Here is an 18,456-nt window from a genome sequence, read left to right as displayed (position 1 = left end):
TAAATGCTTCTCATGACTTTTTTTTTTTTTCATTTAGACAACTCTCTTATGCTTCATACACTAAATAGGTTTGCCAGTTTTTCATAGATTTAAAGATGAAATAATTTTTCAACCTTTATACCATTCTTTTAGTATTTGTTCCATTTCTATTGAAGAAATGAATTTTGTAACGGATTTTTATGCTCATGAGGTTTAGTTTAGGAAACCAGCAGATCTATGATACAGGAATTCCAACTACGGTAAAACCTCTGTTCTCCATAATTTGAGATGATATATTCAAAACAATGTACGTTTTTTTCGTTTCGGTTGGCATCCCTCAATCATTTGGAAAAATTTTAGAAATTAAGAAAGGTACATGAACATTTATAAAATCGTGTATACCGCACTATAGTTATTAGTGTACTTGCCACCCAGAATTTTGTGGCCTTGGTGATTGTTTACTGTCTCCCATGTGCTTTCTGGTGCACAGCTGTGTGCAGTTCTTGCACGTTTGTGTATTTTGTGCTCCTTGGATTACTATTGTGGACAGTGTCTCCTTACAAGCATTGTCAGTAATTACCTGACAGCTCCTCAAAGTCATCTCCGTCTTGCACAAAGCACAAGAACGTTTTAAGCCTTGGAAAGAAGATGGAATTGTGCAGCAGGCTGGCTTAGAGCAAGTCGGCTTGACGACTTGGTATGACATCGCCAAGCAACAGAAGATCAAGGAAAATATTTGTGCTTATTTGCTTACATATATTAATATTTCTTCTCTGAAAAATATTTACAGCAAGGTTAAATACTTTAGAATATTACAGTTTCTAAATTATGTAATATATTAAAAAATCTCAAATAACTGGAATATTTCAGATAATAGGTTTCATTGTAGTACTTTTAAGTGTATTACACAGAAATGGGGGAATCAGGCTCTACCTCTGAACTCTCGACGTACCATACCACAGAGGAGATTGCTTGTTGATTTTGAAGAATTTAGAATTAGTGGGAAGGTAATAGATTGGATCAAGGACTCTTGAGGGAATTACGTAAGAGGTCTAGGTAATATCGAGACTAGGTATAGGTTGGGAGCATGTTACCAGTCATATACAGTACACCAGGTGTACCTTGAGACAGACTTAAATAGTGAGATGTGCAGTATTTTTGGAAATTTTTTATCACAAAATGATATTATAACTAAGGGCTTTCATCAGTAGTATCTGTTTTTCTGAAAATTTTACAACTTCTCCAATTATTACATAATGAGATGATATAGATCTTTTATGGGCCACCTTAACATTTGTGCATAGAGTGACCAGTGTGCAGAGAAAATTAGGTTGTAATGTAACATCTTGTAACAATAAGTGGGATGCCACTATAGGCATTAATGGCCATATATTTTGTTTCAATGTAGGAGCAGGTGATTCAAGAATCATGAATATATTGAATATAATACACCAGCTACATTGAGCAGAAAATAAAAAAATTGGGATGTGTACATCCCAGCTGCAGTGAATGGGTTAAATATCTGGCCTGTCTTTATAGTGGTAAAGCTGATATCTCTAACCTCTTTCTGTGTATTTCATTTTCTTCCTGATACTTTCTTTGCCTTTTTTCACCCCACATCTGAGTGTAACTCCATTGAATTCCTCATGGAAAGGATGTTTTCTAGCCTACTGAAGCATCTGGGTACACATGATTTTGAAGGTAATCTGCACTGCTTTTCCCCTTCTTTACTATACTTTTATATTCTTTATGTTCCTTTAATCTTCGAAAATGTACATGCCATGTATGTTTTTTCCCCTGCCAATATTTCTTCTCTTGTCGGGATATGGTCTTCTTCCAGCATGGGAATCAGCACCACCTTACATATGTCTACTGTCTGTTTCACCAAGTCATTAGTAAATTATCCACCTCTAGGTCTCTAGTTCCTTCTAAAATCTTTTTGCCTTCATACATTGATATTAAATACTTTGAACTTTCCTAAATCCATCATCACACACTCCATATACACCAAGTCCCTGCTTTGTTAGAGATTCATTCAGAGACAACATAACTTTGTGGAATCATCAGGTAGTAAATCCCATGGTGGAGAAATATCAACTTAATTTTCATAACAAAAGGTGAATAAAATGTTAAGGAACATGCAATACAGTTAAGGATGATTATTAATCTAAGTATTTAATCAAAAGTCAAAGGAGTGGATAATGTTTTTGCTTAATATATATACTTTTTTTTTCATATTCGCCATTTCCCGCATAAGCAAGGTAGCATTAAGAACAGAGGACTGAACCTTAGAGAGAATATCCTCACCTGGCCCCCCCTTCTCTGTTCCTTCTTTTGGAAGAATTGAAACGGGAGGGAAGGATTTCCAGCCCCCCGCTCCCTCCCGTCTTAGTCGCCTTCTATGATACACAGGGAATACGTGGGAAGTATTCTTTCTCCTCTATCCCCAGGGATAATATATATTATTTATATTCATGTATTATACTCTGTCTTCCGCGTCAGCGAGGTAGCGCAAGGAAACAGACGAAAGAATGGCCCAACCCACCCACATACTATAAGGAACTTTAGCATCTCAGCCAGCCAGTGAGGACCCATATAGCCTACTTTAGGTCTTGCTTCACTGCAGAGATGCAACCCACACTAGTGCATGCAATTGGCATGCAGGAGGATGACTACATGTTGACAGTCAATCAGATTCTTGTCCACATGAAAGCATATATCCAGCACAGTGCAATGTGGCCTTGAGGAGAGTTAGATTTAAGGAGAGACAACTGTATAAAGAAGAGTCATTCAGTAACTTCTGTGTTACCTTTGAGGAGATGGTTGATTATGCAGACCTGTGTGAGATGTGCCTTGACAAGTGACTGGTAATGCACTTAACATCTGGAGTGAGAGATCAGATGATCAGAAAGAAGCTCTTGGCTATAAAAGTAATGCCAAGACCCTATAATGCAGTTAAACTGTAACACAGGAAAAATCCACCTGCATCACTAGTGCCAACTTCTCAGGTAACACCATGATGTTTCAGAAGATGATGCAACACTGCTGATGGTGTTGCCCAGCTGGCCATTCAGCCAGCTGCCCCAGTACATACAGAACTTTGCCAGCAGCATGACAGCTGTGGTGACCCACCTCACACCCACTGTTGCAAAGAATGACCTGCTTGGGGTAAGCGAAGCAGTGGCTGTGGCATCACAGTCCAATTTAGCAAGGTATTTCATAAGGTGCCACATTGGGTACCAAGATAAGGCTGCTCTACTTCCTCATTCTTACCATTGATGCTGTGATGGACAAAAAAATACCACTGGAAGTATGTAGACAACTCCACCTTTGGCATTACTATCAACAACTTTTCTGACTTCAGTGTCCTTCAGGACACCATCAGTAACCTTCAGGAGTGGACTACTGCTGATTACAACATCACCAAACACACCAAGACTATGCTGATGTGCATCAGCATGGGATAGACAACATCCTAGTAGCCCCCAGGCATCAACCTAGGCCCTGATGTCAGCCGAGTAGTCAGGGACTTCAGACTTTTGGTGTCACTATAGATGGTGGTTTAAACTGGAGGAGTCATGGTAGCACTATCATTAAATCTTCCTTATACCAACTTACCTTCTCTGCCGACTGAGATCACTCTGCGTCGCAACATGCCATCTTCATTCTACCAAAACTCACCCTTAACTTCCCAGCCTGGTCCTCCTTGCACACAGCTACACAATGAGACAAGCTGGAAAGTGCAGAAAAGAACATGCAGAATCGACTTTGTCCCATCTGACATCATCTACCAAGAGGCCCACATCACGCTGAACCTGTCCACCTTCTACAACCAACACCAGTACCTCACACAGCAGTTTAGTAGTATTTTGGTGTCACACCCCATCACTGGGACATCCTACTTCCTAGAAGTGCCATCCATCACCAAATTGACTTTTATCAATCAGAACTCATACAGACAGATAGAAGAGTAGTCCTACACTTACCACAATGATTGTCTTATACAATCCATGAACAAGTACATATCCAAGCAAGTTAACAGCTTGGTTTTCTCTTAGTTAAGCTATGTGGAATGTCTACTATTTAACTGTAATTCAGTCAACTTATAACTTCATCTCTCAATGTTTAATGAATTAGCACTAAATGCATAATGTATAAACTATAGTATATCTGCCTGTATATCTGCCACTTTGACTTTGCAGATGTACCTCACTCATATTCTTATCCAAAGTGTGGAAGTATCCTGCCTTACCTTGATCTAAAGCTCTTTTATGTTTAGTTAAGTAGTTACTGTTATGATCTCCCAGTTCTGTAATAACTCAACTTAGTTCTTTCAGCTTTGTACAAAGCATTTGACCTCACCAGGCTTCTTGGATTCCTCAGGGGAAGAGATGGAGAGAATTGTAAGAGTATCACTCTACTATATCACAATAAAAGTCAGTAGGTAATACCATGCCACTGTACAACATACAAGCATGCCACACTGTTCCTCTGTTGTAACTCTGTATAAAGTCAATGCTTTTGAACTTATTTACAAGCCCCACAATGTTTAGCTTTGTTGTCAGTCTCATTTGGCTAGCAGTATCAAAGACCTTTTAACAGTCCAAGAATACCCAGTCCACCCACCCATACCTTTTCCTCTCTTCTGTGGTCTTTCCCTTTATCTTTCCCCACCCACACTATCTTCCCAACTAGGTAGCAGCAGCTCACTTAATTTAGGCCACCTTCAGCCAATCAAGAATCTCTTATTGATGATGACAATCTCTTATAAGATAAACCCAAACTACAGATTTTTGGTTGAGAGTAAAATTGTTGAATTTTGAAACAGAACTATTGTCATTTACCTTTTGAAGACTTTATCAACAGAGAATCATGCCTTACACCAAGTGAGACCTCTTAGAGGCCTCTTGGACTTCATCAGTGTACCCTTGAAAGCCCTTTTGGTGAGAAACATCTCTGTGGATTAAGACAAGTGTTGTTGGACATGGCCCGCCTATGTTTAAACAACGGGTGAAAAGTCACCTTTATAGGGTTGCATCATCATCTGTTGATGAAATGTAGTAAGGAGTCATTCATATCCTTGCAGCTAGAAGTGGTGCAGCTTTGAAGCTGTAGGAGCCCCCAAATGAAAGGGGTCCTGGGGTCATATGATAATGATTAAGACATGCTTTAGTAACTCAACCTGGGCTTTACATTAGAAAGCCTGATGTTAGAAAGGTGGCCTCTGCTAAGGTTACTCAGTAACCCTGCATTGTGGGACATCAAGAAAGGGGCTTTTGGCACTCATCTTCCACTTTCTTGTGATGTTATCTCAGTTTAGATTTGGATTTACCAAGTGTGGTTCTGGGCATTCCTTCTTCAGGAAAGTCGGATTCCATTGTGCATCTGAAGGTTTTTATTTTCACCTTTGGCTTGTCTTTTTATAAAGTATATTTGTAAACCTTTCTTCATCATGTGGTTATGAATTCATGCTTGCTGGACAGTCTGCAGAGAGAGGAGAGAAATGTAGGTTTTGAAACAAAATCTTTTCTTTCTTAAGTGTACCATGAGCATTTTGCCTGATTTCTCACCCTTCCCTGAGTTTTTCTTCCCCATAACCATTTCTGTCCATAACTGTGATCAGTGAGCTGTGAGCTCTGACAGGGTGGAAGAGAGTAGGTAAATGTCAACCTGGAGGTGGCCACTGATTGGCCGAGAGCTGACCTGAAATGAAGGGGTGGTTGTGATTGCATTTGGATGGCACACTGAGGGTGAGTGAAAGTTGGCACCTTTTCACTCAATATGATGAGGTTTAGAAGGCCCTGACCCAATTATTCTCAGAAAATATATGTTTTGTAGAACACTGCCTTGGAGAGAAATGTTTTTCAGTTTTAAAAACCAACACATTTTACCTTCTCAACCAGTATGGCTTCAACTGGGGCATACTATGCACCTTTTCAACCAACATGAAGAAAAATAAGGTTAGCTGGAGAGAAAGTGGATCCATATTGACTACTATAATTTTGTCTTGAAGATTTACTGGAGAACTTAGTCTTATTATTAGGTCACATGTTTTCATTGTTCATTAGATATAGTTTCAGGTCTCTTAGTATTAATATTTTCAACTGCATATTTCATGACAATGATGGACCATTCATTTAGGCAGTGTGTGGAGTATGGGGTGATAAATCTTTGATTATAAGTAATTAGGCCTAGAAATGAAATACAAAAGGCTTACAAACTTTTTCAAAAGCAGCATTGGTGCTCATTTTTCATCCTAAACTGACTGAAATTGAAATATATCTCCCTCCTTAATTGTCAAAGGATTTTATGTAACTTGTTAGTTTTCTCCATTTTTTCTTTTTACGTGGATTACAGTTGCTATGTTACCCAAGAAATGTTAGGTTAAGGCTGTATTGAATATTGGTTGCTCAGTTTTCTTAAGCACTGTCAGACCACTGTATCACACTTGATAGTGCAAGGAGAATTAAGTATGAATGCATACACAGGAATAATTTAGCTTATACTTAGTCCTCATTATTGTGTTAATACAAAATGTATTCCATGTGTAGAGGATTTGCATTAACATAGTGCTCACTTAATAGCATTCTGTAATGTCCAGTTCTGTTCACGCAGATCTCACTCTATGGGAAATGTTTGCTATTCACTTACTATTGGTTAAACTTTTAGGATAGTTTACCATATGTTCCTGTCCATTGATTTGATATCATGAAAAGTTCAGTTTATTTGCCTTCCTGATCACTTAAGTGTGCTGTACATAAAGAGAATCTGTCCATATCCTTTAGGAATTTTCTTAATCATAAGTATAGATGTTTAGATTTATATATTTCAAATTCATTTGTACATGCAATGCTGTGTTGTGTGTTTTTCATATGATTACTGATGAAAGGCCCTTGTGACACTGTGCTTTAGAAGGATGGTGTCTTAATCTTCTAGGTACCAAAGGCGAATCAGGTTTGGACCTGATTATTACATAGTGTGAACAGTGAACGTTCATGAGTGTTAGGTTAGTATTCCTTATGTTTTGAAAAGCTGAGTCTTCCTAGATAATTTTCAGATCAAGCTCATAATATGGTCCTTTATAAAAATCAAAGATGAATGACCTTTCTGGATGTATTACTAAAATCCACACAGTATCTTATAGAAGCAGTTGGTCTTTGTAATAGCCCACCAAGGTCATTATGTGCTTATTGATATGAGGTTAAAGGAGCATATTTAGGATTTTCTAAAGATTATTTGTTTGATAAGGGCTTTCTGCAAGGTTCGTTTTTGGTTATTTATAATGGGTAGATCTCCATATTATTTCATTAACTAATGATGAAGCTGTAAGATTAAGGCTTTAGTTAAATTGGTTTGGTGAACAGTGTGTATTTAATGATAATTTCTGTTTACTTATATTAGTCATATTACCATACGTATTTATTTTTCAGATGATTTTTTTAATATTCATTGCTAAGGTACAAGATCAGGGATTTGTGATGGTAAGAACATATGTAAAAGATGGATGTTTAGAAGACAACAGAAAGAATGAGGCATGGGAATTGGGTATAGACATGGATGACAATCAGTTTTGTCATAGAGTGATAGTAGTCTTTGTATGAGAGGGAGGTTTTGGTGGAAGAGTTTGTGAAATAGTTCTGAGTTCAGAGTGCTTGAAGAAGTTTCTGCTCGAGTCACATTGCTTTGTAGCAGAAAATATATAGGATGTAGGTAGTTAGATAGGTAAGTAGCGTCTAAGCATGTGATGAAGAACCTTTGGAAACTCTCCCAGACACTTGTATTGGTTTTCTACATTTTCTGTATCAGTTTACTTTAAATTTTCTAAAGTATAAACAAGAATTGTATTGAATGATATATTTTCATTCATTATACAAAAAGCTTATCTTTATTTGTGGTCAAAATTTAATGGCAGCTGATTGCATTTTTTATTTTGTGATATGGCCATGAAATTATATGTGTTTTTGTTCTCTGTATCTTGTACTTCTAATATCTTAACTTTACTGAAAAGTAGATAGATACAGATTAGCCTACAATATGATTTAGGATAGCCTGGATTGGAACTTTGTAGATAGTATGTAACATGACCATAAATATACATTGCCTTTTGTTGTAAATATGTAATATTGTCTATTCTATATTCAGTATATATATATTGTAAAAAAAGACTGTAATATATGTAATATATTGATAGAATATGAGTAGTAGTTCTTATTATCATTGTCATTTGTTCTTTCAATGTCAACATATGAATTGTTCAGCCACCTTTTATCATGCCAAATATGGGATATCTTGAGGGGATTTATCCACATCTTTCTTTAGGGGATGACCACAAAAAATGTGGCTACTAGAAAATCTTATTGACAGTTAATACTCTACAGATCTTTAATAGATTGATTCATTTCCAGCCAAGGCAGCTGAAAACAAAGAGAAAATGACACAGAAAAGTGACATTTTGTAGTTGCTATTTCTTATTCAAGTAGAAACTAGAGAAGTATCCTGTTGTCTTTTACCAGTATTACTATAATGCATCTGTTTTAAACTTTCAAAACAGTTTTTGATGTGCTTCATAGCTACTAGGCCAGTATTTAGTAAGTTGCAGTGAAACAACAAGCAAATAGAAAACTGCAAAAATTTTTAAATTTCTACAGACAATAGAAAAAGAAACAAAAGTCAACATGTTGTAATACTGTAAGCGATGGAAGTAATGAATGAAATTATAGATATCAAATTATAACATGAAGGTTTATGGATTTCACCCTTAAATCATGACAATGGGTAACTGACAGTGAACTGTTCCCTGTTATCAACATTTAATGGATTCCGTTTTCGTTTGAATTCCAAGCAAATGTTTGATTCCACCAATTATCCACGGATGTCACTAGCTTTCTTCCGCAATAGATGAAAGATATATCACCTGGTCCGGTAACCTACATATATATATCATCATAGGTTTATATTATGCAAGCTTCCACTATGTGTCCTTAGGTAGAACACCAGATTATGGAAATGTAGTTTTAGAATTGATAAACAATTATTGTAGTATCACTACCTATATTTTGGTAACAGAAAAATTATAAGTGGACTTGTGTATGTGATGAGATGATAATATGCTAAGTTCTTTTGTAAAATAAAGCTTTGCATAACTTATAGATAAAACTACATAAGAAACCCACTTCTTTGCAGTAGAATTAGTAGATATAGTATATATTTAGGCCTGAATGGAAATACAGTGTGTGTATTTAGCTTATGGACATAGAAATTTTTTTTTCACACTTGTCTTTGCACAAATCACTGCAGATTTTGAAATATGAAAAACTCTTTCTATCTGTGGTGGTATACTGTGAGCACAAGAGATTTTCTTAAGGAGTGTCTGCATAAGGACCTTCTAACATTTATTGCATTTAGTGGGTAACATTGAATTTCCCCACTCATTGCTATCAACTATGTAGCTGCTGCTCACTTATTTCAGTATTGTCAAAGAGCTGATGTCATCAGTTTAGTTGCTCTCAGGCATAGAAGGTTCATTTATTTGCTGGTTACAGGCATTAACCAAGAAAATGGTCACAGTTGGAACAACAGAAAAAGGATTTCTCTTTTTCAAATGAGAGGGGGAAGGCAAAAAGATCAGAAAAAATTTTCACATGTGTCCTGTGAACACAAAATCATACCCACACAAAGGAGAGTCAAAAGAAAAATTTTCAGATAAGATGGAACAGATATCTACAGTAGTGAACTGGGGTTCTCTAGATTTAATTTGTCTGTGGTAAAGGAAGAACCCTCAGAACTACATGATAAATCTACCCGTAAGCTTAAAGTATTGTCTGAAGAGGGTGGAAGATAAGTGCCAGACATCCCTTTTTTTTTAATAAAGTTTCTGAAGAGGGCTACTATAAAGGCCAAGTTCCTCACATTATGTACCGAAGCTTTCAGCCCAAGTAAAGCCAGTAAAATGAGGATCTTAATCTATGAAGAAATAATCCTTGACAAAAGGGGTTTCAAGGTTCCAAGGAGCATAAATAATGTTTCCCATTATAATTATAATTCTCATTAAGTCCAAAAGTGGGTGTATGATAATGCCTTTCAAGAGTTTCTTCATTTGAGAATTTATATTCATAGCCAGGAATCTAGGATTTCAGGCTACTTAGCCCATAAATGGAGGTCATCAAAGAAAGAGCCTTGAATCTGTACATAGCCCATAAATCACTATCCTCTCAGAGTCCAAGGCTATAAGGAACAGAAGTGTTTTTATAAGGAGACATTGTGGAGCTAATCTCGCAGAAATATTACAAGTTGTAAAATGTACAGACTCCAGAAGGCTCCCATTCAGGTTGAGTTGAGGAGTAATTGGAACATTTAGAGAAAGACTGGGAAGGTTATATCAAACATGGCTCAATAAATTAGTACCATAAAGCAAAGAGATAGTAAATGTTCAAGAGTACTCTTTTACAAAGCAAAAATATGAGTAACCCTATTCTTGTTTGGAAAAAGGCAGAAGAAGAGCTCCCTACACAAGGCTCCAGACACATCCAAGACATCAGATTCATCAAGGAAGGACTGAAAGACTTTCTGGACTCATTTGAATGTCTTCAGTAAAAGGACCAGTGCTACAGAGATGGTCATCTGCTGCATATTCTTCAAACCACTGCCTGGAGAAGTGAAGCTGTTGCAAAATTATATGTAAATTTCAGAAACTAGGACCTTCAGGTTAAAGTTCTGTAAGAGGCTGAGATGGCCCAGAGGAACCTTTAGATACAATCCCAGGAATGAGACATAAGTGATGGAGTGTTTGGCACCAAGGAAGTATGTCCTTCTATAGGGTTCCCAGCATTACTGAATCCCAAAACAAAACTAGATGAGAATAACTTTCCTCAGAAGATGAACTGAGGGGGTGTGATACATTTGCTTCTAACAAATTAAATCCAGGGGGAGAGTGCATATTGCAACTATTTTTATGTTCAAAATTGGAAAAGCATGTGTTGGTAATGATGCATTGGTTTTGGTGGCAAACAGATCTACCTGGGGTGCCACTCATAAGGAAAGGATACAATTAAAAACCTTCCCTATCATCGTTTCTGTTGCCATTGTGTCTGACCAGGATAGAGCATCAACCCAGACTTTGCATTCTCCATAGAGATAAAAAGCTATGGAAAACTCCTATATTAACTTTAAAAGGGGCAGGAATTTACAAGAGGATTGATCATTATAAAGTGGACTCGACATTTTGGGAAATAAAAAGCTATGGGACCAACAGCTTTGTTGTTGTGAAAGGACTTTGTGGGTTTACACAAGGGCCTTCATGTATATAATGCTCTGAAGAATGGTTGGCCTCATCTTGAATCAATTTTTCTACCCAACCACCAGAAAAGTCACTAAAGGTTTCCAAAGCATCGGGTTTTGAAGGTCCTTTGTGTCAGACCACAAACTAAGAAGTTTCTGGGAATTGTCTTTTGAAGATTTTGCTTCCTACAGAAAAGATTTTTATTTTCCGAAGGTAACCTTTTGCCCTGCAGCCTCACTGAATTGAACAGAGCTGCAAGAATGAGCTTACTCAGAAGTTTTGTTGACATTTAGACACCATAAGGCAATTGTAGCAGTTGCACAGTCCCAAGCTTGTCCCTGGGGAGATGAAGTGCCGGTCTGAGATATCCAATTTATTCCTACCCATGTAAAGATGAGCAAGAAGGCACACTTTCTGTACACAGTGCATGGATGCCATCATGACCATAAGCCTGACACGTGTATCCTCTAAGTCAACCTTTCCTCATCCATTCTCTCCATAAGTCCAAACCATTGAACACGCCCTCTTCTGCTCTCTTAACCGCACCTTTTTTTTTTTTTTCATTACCGCGCATCTCTTATCCTTCATTACTTACTCGATCAAACCACTTCATACATGTTGTCATTCTCATACAGTTTTATTCACTGACAGTTGATATCAATCACAAGTCTTTTTATAGCATTGTTTAAAGTGTTTATCATATCGTACCCCATCTTTTGTTCCTCTGAGACTTTCTCATCTACCACCACTGTAGAATATTACATATGTAACATAAACATCTGAATGGTGTTATTTGTCAAGCAACCACATAAACATTAGGATACGTCACTGAGGCTTCTTAACATGTATTACTTACTTCCTACCCCAGGAGTCCCTTCTACCCCTATGGAACTTCCGCATTAAGGGTCTTGGGATATGTTGAAACGGCGATTGTAGTAATGGATGATGTCCAGAGCTTATATGAAGAAGTGTGACTCGTGCTTGTATGGGGCATGTGGTTTCTGACGGCTGTACATCTAGTGGGGTGGAGTTTAAGACTGTGTTGGGAAGGATAGTTTTTTAATGCTTGTCGGGTTACTTCAGTGTATGTATGTGTTTTGTCGTGTTATTTTTGGTGGTGGTGGTGGAATCTGCGAGATTGGTGAAGTGTGAGGCAGGAGTAAGCATTTTATATCTACTTGATTGGCGGTTATTAATTTAGTGGTTTGAATGCGGAGGATTTAGAGCTGTTGCTTAATACTTTAATGCCGACCGTGTTGCGGTGAGATTATAAAAGGGGGAAATTTGTTTCTTTGGGTAGGTAGTGTTTTAGTTGCCAAGCAGCCAGAAATTTGTTCTGAATGCTGTTTTGTGTGGTTAGCAGTTTTGTTATATTTATATTTGAAAGGTTGGGAAACCTAGCAGGTGAGGCATAGGTTAGAGCGGAAAGAATAATTTGTAAAATAATTTTATCTATATTTGGTAATGTGCTTCGAAAGAATACGAAAGTTACTTATGACATGTAACAACCCATCACGTCTGTGACGAAGGGACAAACACACAAAATAAGAGCCGTACGATCTGACATCTTACCTGAACGAGTTCCACTCAGTCCAGCCGGGCTCCCTTCTCTCATTGCACCGTCCGTCAGCCTACATAGGTAAGCCTGTTATGTTATACACCCCCTTATCACATGTCCAAACGAAACGTCCTTTCTTGATATGTATTGGTCATTTTATCACTTTTATCATCACACGGGTCTAAAAAAAAAAAAAAAAATAACGTTGGGAAGGAGATGCTGATTATCGATTAAATTTCAGTATCACTGAAGAATGAGTGTCACCTACATTGTTGTTGTGTGTGACGTTCTCTCGCTCTTCGTCTCTCGTCCGTCTCGGTCCGTATCGGGCAGCTGCACGGACTAAGCTCCAACTTCCCCCCTTGGCACACACAGTGACGGCCATCCGTTGTGGAATGGAATGTTTGTATATAATAATCGTCACTGGAGAGTTTAACATCAGAGAGTAGCTGCGTGTTTTCCAAAGTTTCGAGAGCTGAGGTGCCTTGAAGGTGAGAGGTAGAGGCCATAGTGTTTAGCATCCCTGAGACTTAACAGTGTGATTTTCGTGTGTGTGGATGGGTTGTCTTTTGTGGGATTTTACAGGCTAGTGTCAGGTAACAGGCGTCTCCCGCCTAAAACAGTAGACTCCACTGAGTGGTCTTAAAATTATTCTAGAGTTTTGGCAGTCGGGGGCGGTACGTTGCCTATTTTATGGTTTCTGCTACTGCTGGTTCGTTGTTCTGTTTCAGTGAGTGAGTCAACCCCGTGTTGGCGTACGCCATTATGGCATTCTTATACCACCAGTAATCCCGCACCAAGAAATAGAAGGAAAAACAGACACAAGCAATGTTGGGAATCGAAAATGGTAATCAGTTATAGAAGAATGCAATAATGGACAATCAGAAGCTTCGACGGAACCCATCTAAACCACCAGTCGTCGTATTGCTGAAATGCAACCGTTATGCCAACCACCAAAACATGAAGATTCCGGATTCTATCACTGTCTCCAATAAGGTAACGCTTAAGAGACTCATTCAGCCCCTTATGTCTTAACATCAACTTCTACAGCTCCTGAATCCCATAACCTGATTAGGTGCCTTTATACGACGATATACTCTGGATAAATTTATGGAAAACCTTTCAATTATCTTCTGCTTTGTCCACTATGTTCCTCATATGCTAACTCTATTGCCATCTGAATCTCTTCCATGAATGCATCCCTAAGGTATTTAGCCTTTTTGACATCTGTTGCGCTGCATGTCTGTTTTCTAATCTTACCACTTTATTTTTCTGCTAAAGGTAACCATGTTCTACCATCTTCATTGAACATTTCGCAGAACCTTCCTTAAAAATGATGTGATATGGTTACAGACCTCCATTCCCAAGAAATGGTTTAGGTCTGTATAGTTCCCACGATTATATGATGCCTCCGTGAGTATTGTTTTCTCCCTTGACTTAATGTCTTCATATTTTGTTGTTTTTATCTCGTAGTCAAACTCAAGTTGTAAATGATCATTGTTTCTAACTAGTGTAGCTTGTAACAATATCAATTTCTGTGTTACTATGTATAAAGACAAGGTTTTAGTGATAATACTGTATCAGCCCTTCCAACTACAGTGTACTGAGTGACTTGCTAGAACAGGAAAATTTCCTGTACACAGTGTAAGAATTTGTATATGCACGTCTGTCTCCACGGGAATCTAAATTCCACCAATCTATTATCCCCCACCATTATGAACTTAACTTTCTCTGAGGAGTGCATGTCTCATTGTTTCCTGTGCCATCTTAATTGTTCCTTCATTGCCATGTTTATATCTGTTCTTATTTTTTTTTTCATTTGAATTATCAACACGAGCATCCAGTTCCTTCCGTCAGTTCCTCCTCCCATTACGTAGTTCCAATGGGTCATCCATTACTACATCTTGAAACAATGATGCTCCTCACTCGGTGGGTAAATTCCTTCTCCTTTGTCTCTTTTTCTCCTTTTTTCCTCCTTGCTGTTACGTGCGTGTGGGTGTGATTATTTACTAAATATGTGTTGCGAATTTTGCACTAGTGATGTCCCGTCTCTTACACACACACACACACACACGAGGACCCAGCTGGTGGCGACTGGGGTAGATCTAACTTTAGGTTCTCGCACGCACGTCATTCCCTGACCATTACGTCACAGTGGAGCGCTCCGGTGTTTACTAGTCATGTGACGTCGGAACTACAACAGAGAACCTCAGCATCTCCATTCACATTTGAGGAAAAAATTAACGATTATAGAAATGAAAATATGTGGTAGTATATCTACGATACGAAGGTGTAGTCAGTTGATACTATGGGTATATTAACGGAATGAGGTGTAATTACCTGTTTGTACTGTACGTGGAGGGAGGAGGGAGTTTTTTTTACACGTAGGGTCCTATCTCTTGAAATTTTTTTGCTATCGTACGTCTTAGGTTTATGTCTGCTGTCTATACTAACCATGTCTTCAGTCATTCTGTTCCGTCCATCCACCACACTTATATTATAAAAGTTCATTTCTTCTTTAATTTCATTTTACGTCCTCTGGTTTGTTCTATACATCGAAGAACAGTTCATTGGTCTGTTTTTAAAACTTAAAGGTTGGGATCAGGTAACCCCTCGCTTTTTATATCTTCCAAAGTAGGCAGATCTAAAGCCTTTAGTCTTTCCCTGTATCTCAGCTTTTTGATTCTGGTATCATCTTTGTTCCCGTCTTTTAGACCTTCTTGATTAGGTCTTTGTGCCATGACCACACTTGAGAAGCATATTTTAGTTGTAGCTTTATGCATGATGTGAACAAGTCGCTGAAGGATTCCTTATCCTTAAATGCTCTTCTAATATTTCCCAGCAGACAGTACTGTCTTCTTTACTATTTTCCCATTACGGGATTCTGGTGACAAGTTAAGGACGATAACGACTCCCAGGCTCCTCTCTCCCTCACACACACACACACACACACACACACACAGAGCTTTCTGCAGCTTATATCCTGCCAAATGTTGTTGATACTGAGGCACTTCTTCCATTTAGTCCGATCCTCATTACATTGCATTTACTCAGGTATCATAATGGTCAGTTCTCGGGTGATCGGTCTCCTTACATAAACTATGGGAAGCAGCAACCATCGATGTGCCTCACGTCCAAGCTTTGGAGGCGTGGGTACATACAGCAGCTCGCGACAATTATGGCTTAAAGATACCCATACAGAGAGATAGCATCAGCGTCGTGGTGTGAGGAAAGGGAAGGTTGAAGAGAGGTGATGCCAGGAGAATTTATGAGACGGAAGGCCTTTGATTCCACTTTAGTTAACTGAAAGGTGGAGGATGAGCCACCTCAGACGTGAGAGCAGTATACTTGGACGTATAAAACCCCAGTAGATATGAAACAGCTGCTCACAAGAAAGGTAACTGTGACACCGGTATAACACTCCCAGTTTGTGGGAAGCAGAATTTGTGATGATAATTTTGTAGGGTGTCCATGACAGGGTAGAGAATTTTGGTTACACCTAACACGGTGACATTATTACAGGGTTGAATTTTGCGTTTTAGCACCATTAGATTTTAGATTACTGCTTCCCCACCCTACGATGCTGCATAGATCCGAACTGAGAGAGAGGAAATATGATCAGCACAAGTAGAACGAATATTACCAGGAGGGAAGGAAAAGTCATCTACAGTGTATATACTGGAATCGTCGGTATTAAAGTGAATAAAGTAGAAGCAGAAGAGAGATCATTCATTGTGAGAAGAAAGAGAGTAGGTGACAGGACAGAACCCTGAGGAACACCACTGTTGATGGGATAGGAAGGGGAAGTCGCCTCTTCAACTACCACTGCAACGGGACGGCCAGGAAGAAAACCATGCATAGGGGAACAGAGAGAATCAGGACAAAACAAAGGAAAAGAGTTTAAAAAGTCAAGACTGACTTTACATCTTTACATCATCCTCCACAATGTTGTCCTTCGAATCCCTCAGCCTGATCAGCTGCTTCTTGACTGACAACTGGCTTCTGATGAATTCATGGAATAGTTTTGAATCTCCAGCTGCCCTGTTTACAATATTTGTTTCACAGTTTCTCTGTTTCTTTTTTTTTTTTCCTGTTATGCTGGTTCCGTGTTGTCTTATACCTTGCCAATGCTAGCTGGGTAGAAGGCTGTCTATATCTTCGCCACTGCATATCTCGTAGCTCCTCTGCCTTATGATATCTTTTATTAAACAATTCCTTCCTCTTTCTTACCATTTCCTTTGTATTTGAGGCTTGAGGTACCCCATGCCTCTACTCGTTCATTGTGAATTTCACAGAACCTCTCGACACAACGCCTTGGTTCCTGGCTACTGAATTCCAATTCCCAGTCTATGTTACCCTAGAATGATTGAAGTTTGTGAAGTTTCCGCGATTATGTCTCCTCTTTATTTCCTGTCTTACCTTTGCTCTTTTAATGTCCTTTTTTTTTTTTACCACATATTCAAACTTGTGCACTGCATGATCACTTCTTCCACCTGGTGTATCGTATATAATGTTCTCAATAGTCATGCTCGTATGAGTGTGTCAGTTCCTCTCATCCTAGTATGCTAAGTGACATGCTCTAGTATAGGAAATTTTCCTGTGTACTCTTTGGGAACTTGTGTCTCCGTGATTCCCGTGTGTGTGTGTGTGTGTGTGTGTGTGTGTGTGTGTGTTGCTAAGGAAGTCCTTGTGCCTTAGTAAATGTCATTCCTGAACTTAGATAACTCCAAACCCTCTCCGTTTTCCCCTTCACCTTAAGTATAGTATATTTCTCAGTCAGATTCTCCAGTCCACAACACATCTGCCAAGCTCCTCCTGACATTCGTATTCAACTTTCACTCCATACCACAAACTCTTATTCCCCTCGCCCTGTCCATCAGGTTAAGCTTAATCAACCATTTGTGCCATATGGAGTGTTTGATACCGCCAGTGACCATTTTCTTTCCTTATTCGCTTACCTGGCAGGATTACTCGGCTCCATATCTGCTGTAGATGACACGAGAACCACAGTGATACAACGCGACTTTCTGTAATCATTTATTCCAACGCTGAGCAACGACTCTGTCCTTCGCAGCTTCTGACATCTTGGAATAGACGTCTGCTATTTCTCTTCGGTCGGAGAGAGAGTTCGTACAGTTTACTGAAATCGTATCACTAGTGAGTATATTCTGAAGTGGATTCTTCCTTCACCACGTGATGAACGACCGGTGTGCTTGTGAGCTGAGGGGACGAGCGGTTGTGTGAGTCAAGACCAGATGTCGAGAACCAAGGTTCGAGGACTATTTGATCTTCATGACAAAAGGTTGGTTGTGTATGGAGTGTGTAGGTGGCGTTCAGACTAGGGAGTGGGCGAGGTTTGCGTCACCAGGACACCTCGTCTGCCATAGGGGGGGCGGAACAGCATGACTACACGGCCAAGACTCACTGATCGTCTATTCTTTAACATGTCGTAGCGCTATTTTGGTAATGCATGGAGATGGCGGCGCGTGCCACCCGACCCATAGAAAACTGGCTTTGATGATCCCGTTACAACAGAAAGTGTTGGACTCTTACAGGTTAAGTTCTACACCAGACATATGTATCTCGACAGATCCCCTCGAACAGGCATTGTTGTTCGTTGGATCTTCGTCGAGGTCAGACT

The 18,456-nt window shown here is 38.9% G+C and overlaps 1 long non-coding RNA gene across 1 annotated transcript in view; it reads right to left on the bottom strand.

Moving 5' to 3' along the window:
• Positions 1-18,058, bottom strand: part of LOC139755062 (uncharacterized) — an 87,062-nt gene extending 69,004 nt beyond the window's left edge. The window contains exon 1 of the long non-coding RNA XR_011714027.1: positions 17,774-18,058. This is a non-coding gene — a long non-coding RNA (uncharacterized lncRNA). The remainder of the gene's footprint in view (positions 1-17,773) is intronic.
• Positions 18,059-18,456: the final 398 nt, after the last annotated feature.

This window comes from Panulirus ornatus, chromosome 18 (assembly GCF_036320965.1).
Source record: "Panulirus ornatus isolate Po-2019 chromosome 18, ASM3632096v1, whole genome shotgun sequence".
In the NCBI taxonomy this organism is placed as follows: domain Eukaryota; kingdom Metazoa; phylum Arthropoda; class Malacostraca; order Decapoda; family Palinuridae; genus Panulirus; species Panulirus ornatus.
The sequence above is the reverse complement of the archived record's forward strand: the minus strand, read 5'-3'. Positions and strand labels throughout refer to the sequence as shown.